Raw genomic sequence first — 10,077 nt, forward strand, 5'->3', positions numbered from 1 at the left:
TGCACTTGGAAAGTTATCACTTCTATGTATATATGTTATATTCTACAATAAAAAAATATGATTTTTTTTAAAAAGAAAGATACCCACAAGATACTGAGTGCTGTGAATTAAATCCCAATGGATTGTGCAATCATTAACAAACAGCATAATGGCAACAAGGGCTAGTTGTCTTTACACTCAGTGCAAACCAGTCAAAGTAATACAATGGTTCATTGGGAATGACGTGGTTCACTGGATCTTAGAAAAATTATTCATTATTTGGAAAAATAAGTCTGACTTGTAGACCATGCTGACCTTCCCATCAGCCTTTCTCAGCCTTTCTTTTTGACATTCATTTATATAGCTAAGATTTAGGGGAATAGTGTGACATAGAAATTTAAGATATGTGTTTCAGAATTAGCTATGTGATCTTTTTTTTTTTTTTTACTTCTGTAAGCCTGGCACAAATAAGTGATTAATAAATATAAGCTTCTATTGTTGCCATTATGACAATCATTTAAAAACAGTATTTATTAAGCATTTAGTGTTATCATAGACACTAAATTAGTTGATGGACCTAGTTCCTGAACTCTGCAGAGTGTCTAACTTAGTGAAAAGAGCAACCTTTCATGGCAGCTCAGCTCTACCAATTTCCCACTTTATGGCTTCAGGTAAATTACCTTGCCACATTAAGCCTCGATTTCCTCATCTTAAAAATGGAAGTTATAACACCTATGTAACAGTTCTACAAGGATTAAATGATAAGATAACATATTTTACACAGTTAGCAAAATGTCTGCTATGGAATGTGCTCACAAATAATGATAGTCCTTTCCACCCCTACCCCTGAAATCTCCCCCAGCAAGGACAAGATTGATATGGAAAGTGACAAAAAGCACATTCTGACCCAAGCATGAACAATGAGAAAGTGCATTAATCAAAGTAAGGTGGAAAACACATGCATGATCAGAGACAGAGGAATCATTATGGAACAATGAATGATAAGACCACCATTGGAGTGACACTTCAGACATCAAGGGATCAAGGAATACTCACTATTAGTGGGTAAAATTATTTTAAACAATATCTTATAGGAAAGCATAAGGGAAGGCTAATTTCTGTAGGCTTCCTTGCTTCCAAAGACCTTATGAAGAAATGAAAGGTAATCAGCATGTGAACATATCTATGATTGCTTGGCAAGTTTACAAGATGGTTATACTCTTTATACCTATAATTATCAAGTATTGACTATACATATGCCTACTTTATAATATCTAGTACTGAAAACCTGTGCAGAGGTCCAGTGGATGGGAAGAATACTTATTTTATTGTTGTTCTAAATTTAATCATTAGAAAATTAATTAATAGACATTAATCTAGCCTTTAATAGCAACCCTTGTATCTTGTTTATTTAATTAATGTCTGTTGTCTTCATTATGGTTAGCACATCAAAATCTCATTGATTGAGAACTGAATTAGATTGACAAAGAAATGTCGAATCTTTTCTTCTGAGCTTAATTTTATAACCAACATCTCCTTTTTGATGGCTGATAGTCTCTAACAAGAATAGTTAAATAAACAAATTATTAGGTTAAGAACAGACATGTCACCACAGGCCCAATCGCCCAATTTAGCTGATCACTGATGGATGTTAGTCATGACATATGACATCCAGCTTCCCAAAAAGCAAAATGCCTGCACTATTTTGTCAATTATTATAAAGAGTGGCAGCTTTACAAATGGGCTAAACCAAGAAAAAGAAAGAAAAGTTGTAACATGTCACTGGTGGCTTGTTTCCTGAGATCTTTTCTCTTTTCCTTGTTAATAATAACTTATTTCTGTTGGATTACAAAAATACAGCATGTTGCAGTAATCAGTATCTGCCCTTCATGAACATACTTTTAGGAACAAGCATTGGATGTAATACTAGTTATTCAAACCTCCAGTTTTTCTTCTATTAAATAATAGCTTTTATTTGTAAGATTAACATTGATTCCATTCCAACCTCTTATCACAAGATGGAGCAGGATGGACTCCTGGGGTCCTTGATGCTCCTTTTCCAGCTAGGAATTATTTTCTAATAATGAAGGAAGGAATATCTTGCTTCCAAAGGCAAATCATTAAATCCCAACTCTTAGCCTTACAGGGACCTTAACTGAGCCCTGTGCTCTCTTGTTGAGTCAACTTTGGGAAAGGAATCAGGATACTCTGTATGTAATACATGTATTTCACATATGAGAAGGAAGGTCATATCTGTCAAGGGCTTTGGAATATTATTTTTGCAAACTTTAGTTAAGAGTTATGGTAGCAGCAAGATAAAGGACCTTAGTTTATTTCTTAGAGATATTGCCTAAAGGAGACATAGGTTTGAAGAGGAGAATATTGTTCCCTTTTGGCTGCTTTGCTAGGAAAAAAATGTACTTGGCAAAATGCTCTTCTAATTTCTCCCTTTCCATGGAAACATAGGAATGATCATGTAGTGTCCTACATATACTCAGAACAGGAAAGCAAAAATTTTAGTGTCTGTCTTGTTAAAGTGTATGTTCTAGAAAACACAGCCCTGTCCTAGCAAGGTTGATAGCTAATTCTTAGGCATATGTCAAACATACCAACATGTGTGAAAAGTCAACAACATTGTGTTGGTATAGATTTTATGCTTATTCAGAAAATAATAGGGATAATAATAATGGCAAACATTCATCAACTAACTACTATGTGTCAGACTCTAAGAAATTCACGTATGTAATTTATTTACTCCTTCTAGCTACGCCTGAAGTAAGTATGTTTAGTAGCCCATATTTTTCAGGAGAAGAAACTGAGGCTTATAAACTCAATTAACTTTGCAGAAGGTTACACAGTTAGTAAATTGTGGAGCCATGAATTGAATCCAAGTCTGACAACAAATTTTGTACTCTAACCTCTTTTCAGACTTGCCTCCCAACGAAGTCTAAAATGACAGCTCCAAACTTTGTATTTACCAGCTGAGGCATGTATTTCTGTTACAGACTCCTAGATAACAATCTCATTCTACATCTACTTTTTTCCCTCATGTTAGGATGATAATAAATCTCAGGAAGTCACAGCTCTGGGCACCAGGAAGCCTTGGTTTAATACCATTCTTTTCCAACTCTTTTGAAACCTTAAACTATCCATTATTGACTTTCTCTGCATACCCTCCCTCTCTACAAACCCTATCTTTTCAACCCTATGTCTTCTTTCTTAAGAAAAAAAAATCCTATCCTTCCTTTAGTTATTGTCCTTTCTTTTTTGTCTTTCTTGACCAAACAAGATCTGTCTAGACTCTTCCATGTCTACATTTCTTTACCTCCCATTTACTCCTCAATCCACCTCATTCTTGCTTCTCTATCAAGCTACTGAAACTGTTCTTACTAAAATAACTGTGACTCATTGTTAAATCCTGTTGGAGCTTTTCTTCTTCCAGACTACTCTGTAGTCTTGACCTTCTGACTTCTTTCTCAGAATCATTTTTCTCTTTTGCTCCATCTTCTCCTTCTTCTCAGTTTCTTTTGTTGGGATTGCCTTATTCATTGCAACAACCTCAATTACTACCTGCTGCATGACTTTCAGCCCTATTACTCTACCCCTGACCACTTTTCATTCATTTATTTATCCATTCAAAAAATTATTGAGCAACTAAATGTGTGCATGGCACTGTGTTAAAAGCTGTGCCCTCAAGGAATTTGGAGTCTAATAAAGAAAATGTACTCAGAGGCAAACAATTACAAAACACAAAAAATACCTTGATTAAGAGACATGAAAAAGTGCCCCCAGGAGATGGCCTAAGTCTGTTTGAGAAGGCAGGAACTATTAAGCAAGAGCTTTCTAGAAGAGATGACCACTCACCTGATTCTTGGAGTGACAGAAGAGGGGAGAGGTAAGGAGAGTGGGTAAACAGAAGGTGAGAAGGCATTCCAGGGAAGGGCAGCATGAACAGACATGAAGGTGAGAAATAGCTGGTGCATTTGAAGAACTTCCCGTGGTTTGTAATTGCTAAAGGCTGAGTAAAAGTAAATAGCAAGAGATAAGGTTCTGAGGGTTGGAAGGTGTCAGATTGTGGAGAGATTTTCATGCCTCATTAGTGTTGAGTCATATCTCATAAAGGTGATGGATTTTAAATATAGGAGAATCATAGTCAAATGATTAGATAGATAGAATGATGGATGGATAGATAGATAGATAGATAGATAGGTCATACCTGTGAGCTTCTGATTTGTATTTCCAAATGTATATGTGTATTTCACTTGCACATCAGTTATCCCAAATTCAACATAAACTTTATACTATTTCCAAAAGTATATACTCTTCCCAAATCTCTCCCCTGAAATTTAAATTAAAAATAAAATATATCCAGATACCAGAGACATTACATAGATGTTCAATAGGCCATTCAAATTTACCTCTCCTCATCACATATATTTTTGTCTCTGTTGGAACATCATTGGCTACCTACTCATCCAAACTAGGAACCTCAGAGTCATCCATGAATACCCTGTATCAGTGCTTCTCAGATTTTTCTACCAAATAACCCCTAAATATCATATAGAACATATCTCCCTGTGTGGTGGCAAGTGATCCATCAAAAGTAAAAATCTTTTGCCATCATATATCTTGTCTTAAAATTTCTATAAATTCTGCACCTTAATTCATAATATGTCAATTTTGTTTGACTGTTCTGTCACTTAGCTAGTGCTATTTAACAAACATCCACAAAATCTCTGTGGCATATTGCAATAAACATGTATATAGCTCATGGATCTGTGGGTCAAGTAGGCTTGGATGGGTGGCTTTGCTATTTCATCTGAGTTCCCTCATATATCTGGAGTAGCTAGGGTTGACTGATATAGTCTAGGCTTGATGGTGAACTGAGTCAGGATCTACATGTCTCTCATCCTCCTCCTTGAATAATAAAGGAAGCAAGGCAATAACTGGCATGCCAGAAGGTAAAGCCAGTCCTGCAAGTAGTTTTCAAATCTTTGCTCACGTCCTGTCCACTAAAAGTCTAATCCAAACTAAACCATATGGCTAAACCCAAAGTCTAGGGGCAAAGAAATATGCTGTATTTTTATAGTGGAAGAAACTGCAAAGTCATTGACAAAAGTCATAGTTCTAGAGATGGGTGAAAAATTGAAGCCATTAATGCAATACACCATGAAGATAAACAGGTCTCAAATGACATACAAAAAGTACCATTTTCTCCTATAACTGTATTGTAATGGATGCCCCAGAGGATAGGTTGTATTTATTTTATCAATCTCCTCATCTGCAAAATATGGCTAATAATCATCATATTGAAAGGAGAAAATTGCTTAGCCTAGAGCCTGGCACCTGATAACCATTTGACAATCTTAACTGATACTACCATTTGCTATTATTACTTCTTGGATAGGGTTAAGATCTGCACCCTTTTAATGCCTCTCTCAGCTTTTAAAACTTGGGTTTTTGCTTATATACATCATAGGAATTAGCTATGGCCTTTGAAAGAAATCTGATTAACTTTACAGATTATGCCATAATTATGCCTCCTAGTGCATCACCCAATATGCCAGTTCAAGAAGCAACTCAAAACAAGATTATAGGAATTTTTATACCACATTCATGGAGGAAGTGGCAAATGTTACATCTCCTCTAATCCTTTTCCCCAAGCCTGCCTTTCAGAGACTGCAAGACCAGAGGCAGACAGAATTTCCACTGAAGTCAAACAAACCAGTACATTTCTCTGTCCCTCCTTGATGAATGCATCACCACTTCCAAATAAATTCTTCCCTATCCATATTACTTTAATTAACTAGAAATAAAAAGTAACTTGGACATAAATTCATTAAAAATCGATCAATATTCCCCTCTGCTCCCTGCTGCAAGTTATTTACACAGCATTGTAATTCATTTACTATATTCAGCACCTAGGTGTTCAGTAGTTAAATTCTGAAAATCAATGCTTCATAATAAAATTCAAACTAATCCCATAATTGACTCTAATTAAGAACAGCTTCATAAAATTATTATAGAATTATTGAAAGCAGAGATTGAAGAGATTTGCTCATTTACCCCACATCCTCCCTGCTGGGACTGGGACTCCCTGTGGCTTTTCTTTCTAGTGATCTGTCTGATCTTGTTTTAAAGTCTTGTAAGAATTTGTCTGTCTGATGTTTTTCTTTGTGAGTCCAGTTAAAAGTATAATAGGTTTTACCAGATATTTTAGCATAATATTTATTTTCAGTGATACTTTCCTCTCATCACTCTTTTTAGATGTGTGTTTTGTTTTGGGAGTTATAAGGCAATGCAGACTACAACACATTTTCAAGAGAGGAAATGAAATCCTTAGGGGAAAAATGTACAGCGGCTTTAAAAGGATAATGTATTGGTACTGCCAGATCCTAGCGCTCACACAGGAATTTGTTCCCCTGTTTCTTGGCTCCATTTTTCTCTGATCAGTTTTCTTCTGATAGGTTATTGTTAGGGAGTAGCAAAGGCAGACCTTGACAGCAAGCTTTCACAAGAGACCCACTCTTTCCCAATATCTATATCAATCCCTCAGAAGAATGCTGATTAGTTCTGTGTTATTTGCCCAACCTTGACCAATCCTATCACCACTTGGATGGGGTATTCTCATTGGTCACCCTAGGTCACATGTTTACCACTGTGGTAGAAGAGGTAAGACCATGTGATCAATATTTCCACAGAACCAAAAGGAGAAGAAGAGACTAAGCTCCCGTAAGGAGTGGATTTAGGGGCACACAAACCCAAAAGTTTAGATATTTACCACATATCTTAATCTTGTTCTGTTTTGAGGATTTGCAACTTCTTCTGTCTTATTTCATCAGGAGTTAAAACTGTGAGGGAGCCCCACCAGCTATCTAGAAAGTACAATGCACACAGTTTCTTTTGCTGACTTCTGAACACACATTTGGGAGCCAAGTGAATAAACAGGCTATCTGTGTAAGGAACACCTGATATTTGAAGCATCCAGCTGAGCCTTTGAAAGGGGATATGTTAGTGTGTGTGTAGTGAGTGAGAGAGAGAAGTAAAGTGAGAGACTTCCAAAGTCTTCTCCAGTTCTGAAAACCAACAGTCATATGATTTAACTTGTTCCCTAGAACAGTTAATTGTAGGGTATCTACCAATCCAAAATTGCAGTTTCTCATGAGCTCTCCTTCCTCCTGAAAGCTAAATTCTACCTGACAGTTGGATCTAATTTCTGTTAGCAGAAGTTCTGACCTTGTGGGTAAGAAAAAGTTGTGTGGTAGGTGAAGTTTACGTGACTCATGGCATCCTATAATGAACTGCTGTGGAAAAGGCTGCCACTGGAGGGAAAGTCCTTGAATATTTTCTCCACCTGGATTCAGTTCAAGGAAAGCTTTGTCTTCATACCATGGCCACTTTCTTCCTAGATATTTCTTCTTGGCAAGAGAAGGAATTCTTAGGCTATACCATTGTCTTCCCTTTCTCGTTTCAGCAGAGTCAATCAATTTCCCACTAACATTAAAAAAAATCATTTCTTTGTCCTATCTCTGTCTCTTCAGCAAATTGGCACCATGGTATAGGAAAATACAGAAAAATTTTGAACTTATTTTTGATCTGTGAATTTGGGAAAATGGCTCTATCATAATTGTTTTTAATACACATCGAAAAACATCTGATAAGAAGCTAGTAAGTTTCAATGAATAAAACAACAGGCTGGTCCTTCTGTGAGTTTGTCTTATGTATCTGCCTTAGTTTACCAGGCTGCTATGATAATTGGTTTAACATCAGGAATTGATTCATTCACAATTTGGGAGGCTAAAAGGCCAAAATCAAGACATCAGCAAGGCCATTCTTTCTCCCTGAAGTCTGTAGCATTCTAATGCTGACTTGACGCAATTCTAGGAGTTCCTTGGCTTGCATTGCTGCCTCTGTCACATGGTGATATACTTGGTCTCCTCTTGGCTTTCTCTGGCTTCTGGCTTCTCTTTATAATGGCTCCAGTAATAAGTATCAAGGTTCACCCTGATTCAGTTTGGCTACATCGGAATAGAGTTATAGAAGATCCTAGTCACAAATGAGTCCAGACCTTAACTGATAAACATCTTCAAAGGACCCTATTTACAAATGGGTTCACACCCACAGGAATGCAAATTCAGATTAAGAATATGTCTTTTGTTGGGGTACATGGATTCAATCTACCACAACATCCATTTTCAAAATGTGAGACAAAGATGCCAGGAAGGTCTGGCAGCTAAGAAAAAGGCTTCCATTCACTTCCAGAATATGTACACTTTTAAAATAATGACCAAATCTGAGACATTGATTTAAATCACATTAGACAGTGTGTTTGAAATCCAGAAACTGGCATTAGGGAATAAGGCTTCTTCCTATGGGGATATTTATCTGCCTCCTGGGATACCATCCACCTATATGGTTATTAAGAGTTTAAAAAGGATTAATATTTAAAGCAATGCAGGTTAGTTCTATTAAAATTTATACTATTGTGCCACTTTAGGCTATACTACAAAACTATCTTCAAATCCCAGCTTGCAACTATTTATCTTAAGAAATGAAATATTTCACCATCAAATGATTTTGACTGTGCATTGGACTTCACTGTAACTGAATTGGACCTAGCTGCATCACAATTTATGCAATTAAATCTCCTACCTCACCCTTCATATATACGCACCTTTGTAACCCCTCGTAAACATGCTGCATGCACAGATTCTTAGGGTTTGCTGACCAATCCGAGAGCCCCAGAAGAACATTTTGAACACATGGAGCACATGTTTCCCCTCCAGTTAATCTCCAAACCTAATCTTAATCAGCATTTAGGCTAAGGATAAATTTTACTTATTGCTTAATGAGTTAATAAGTTAGTGAAATCATCCTAATGTGGTATATGTTCCTTATCTCCCTTCCATTTTACCTCCAAAAGGCTTTCAGGGCTAGCATTCTAGCTATGTAAGATCTAGACTATTTGTTTTCCAAATAAATTATACAATACCAGGATATATAAATTTGGCAATGCCTTAGACTTCATTTGATCCACATCTCTAATGACAGAGATCCTATACATAGGGTAGCTGAGAGAATCCTGTTCTTGGAAGTGGAGAAGGCTCTGCTTATTGTGCTGGGTATGTTCAGGGTCAGGATCATAGCTACAGAAGATTCACAGCCTGGATCTCCAGTATGCCCTTATTTTATGAGGTTTAGGGGTAGTGGTGGTGTTGAAGAGGAATAGAGGAAGGTATGCTAGATTAGGAATAAACATAGCCCCTCCTGTCACCAGATGGAACAGGAACTCAAGTCCAGCTAAATTGCTGTCCCATTCAGCATCTCACTTTCTGAGAACCCTCACAGCAAATGCTCTCCAAACTTTGAATGAGGAAAGCCCTATAAAAATACCCCCATTATTGTCAATACCCCAAATATTGTCAGGCTCCCTTAAACCCAGTTTATCGTATTACTGTTTGCTGGAGCATTTTCTACTCTAGGCTAATCCATTTTTTTCTCATCCTTTTTAAATTTAATTTTTATTTTTATCAAAGATACACAAGCACATAGTTTAAAGAATCAAAATTTCCATACAGTATTCACTTCAGAAGAACATATACTAAAATTGGAACTATACAGAGAAGATTAGCATGGCCCCTGTGTAAGGACATGCAAATTCGTAAAGCATTCCATACTTTTTTCCTATTTGGAATGATGGAAATGCTTTGGTATTGGGTGGTGGTGAGGGTAGCACAACATTGTGAACATAATTAGCATTGCTAAAATGTATATCTGAGTATGATTAAAAGGGGAAATGTTAGATTGTATATATGGTAACAGAATAAAACAATTTTTAAAAATCCATGGAACTACATTGCACAAACAGTGAGCCCTAAGTTAAACCATGGACCAAAGTTATTAATACAATTATAAAAATGTGCTTTCATCAATTGTAACAAATGTTCCACACTAATGCAAGATGATAATAATAGGGTGGTATATTGGAATTCTGTATTTTATGCATGATTGTTCTGTAAACCCACAACTTCTCTAATAAAAAAAAAGATTTCCGTATGTCTTATTGAAAACAAAATTAAACTAAACAAAACAGCTGTC

At 36.4% G+C, this 10,077-nt stretch overlaps 1 non-coding gene across 1 annotated transcript; it reads left to right on the forward strand.

The window, feature by feature from the left end:
• Positions 1-9,556: 9,556 nt before the first annotated feature.
• LOC119538987 lies at positions 9,557-9,660 on the forward strand. Its single transcript, XR_005217762.1, has one exon. It is a non-coding gene; the product is annotated as a U6 spliceosomal RNA (small nuclear RNA).
• Positions 9,661-10,077: the final 417 nt, after the last annotated feature.

Source organism: Choloepus didactylus, chromosome 6 (assembly GCF_015220235.1).
Source record: "Choloepus didactylus isolate mChoDid1 chromosome 6, mChoDid1.pri, whole genome shotgun sequence".
Classification (NCBI taxonomy): Eukaryota; Metazoa; Chordata; class Mammalia; order Pilosa; family Megalonychidae; genus Choloepus; species Choloepus didactylus.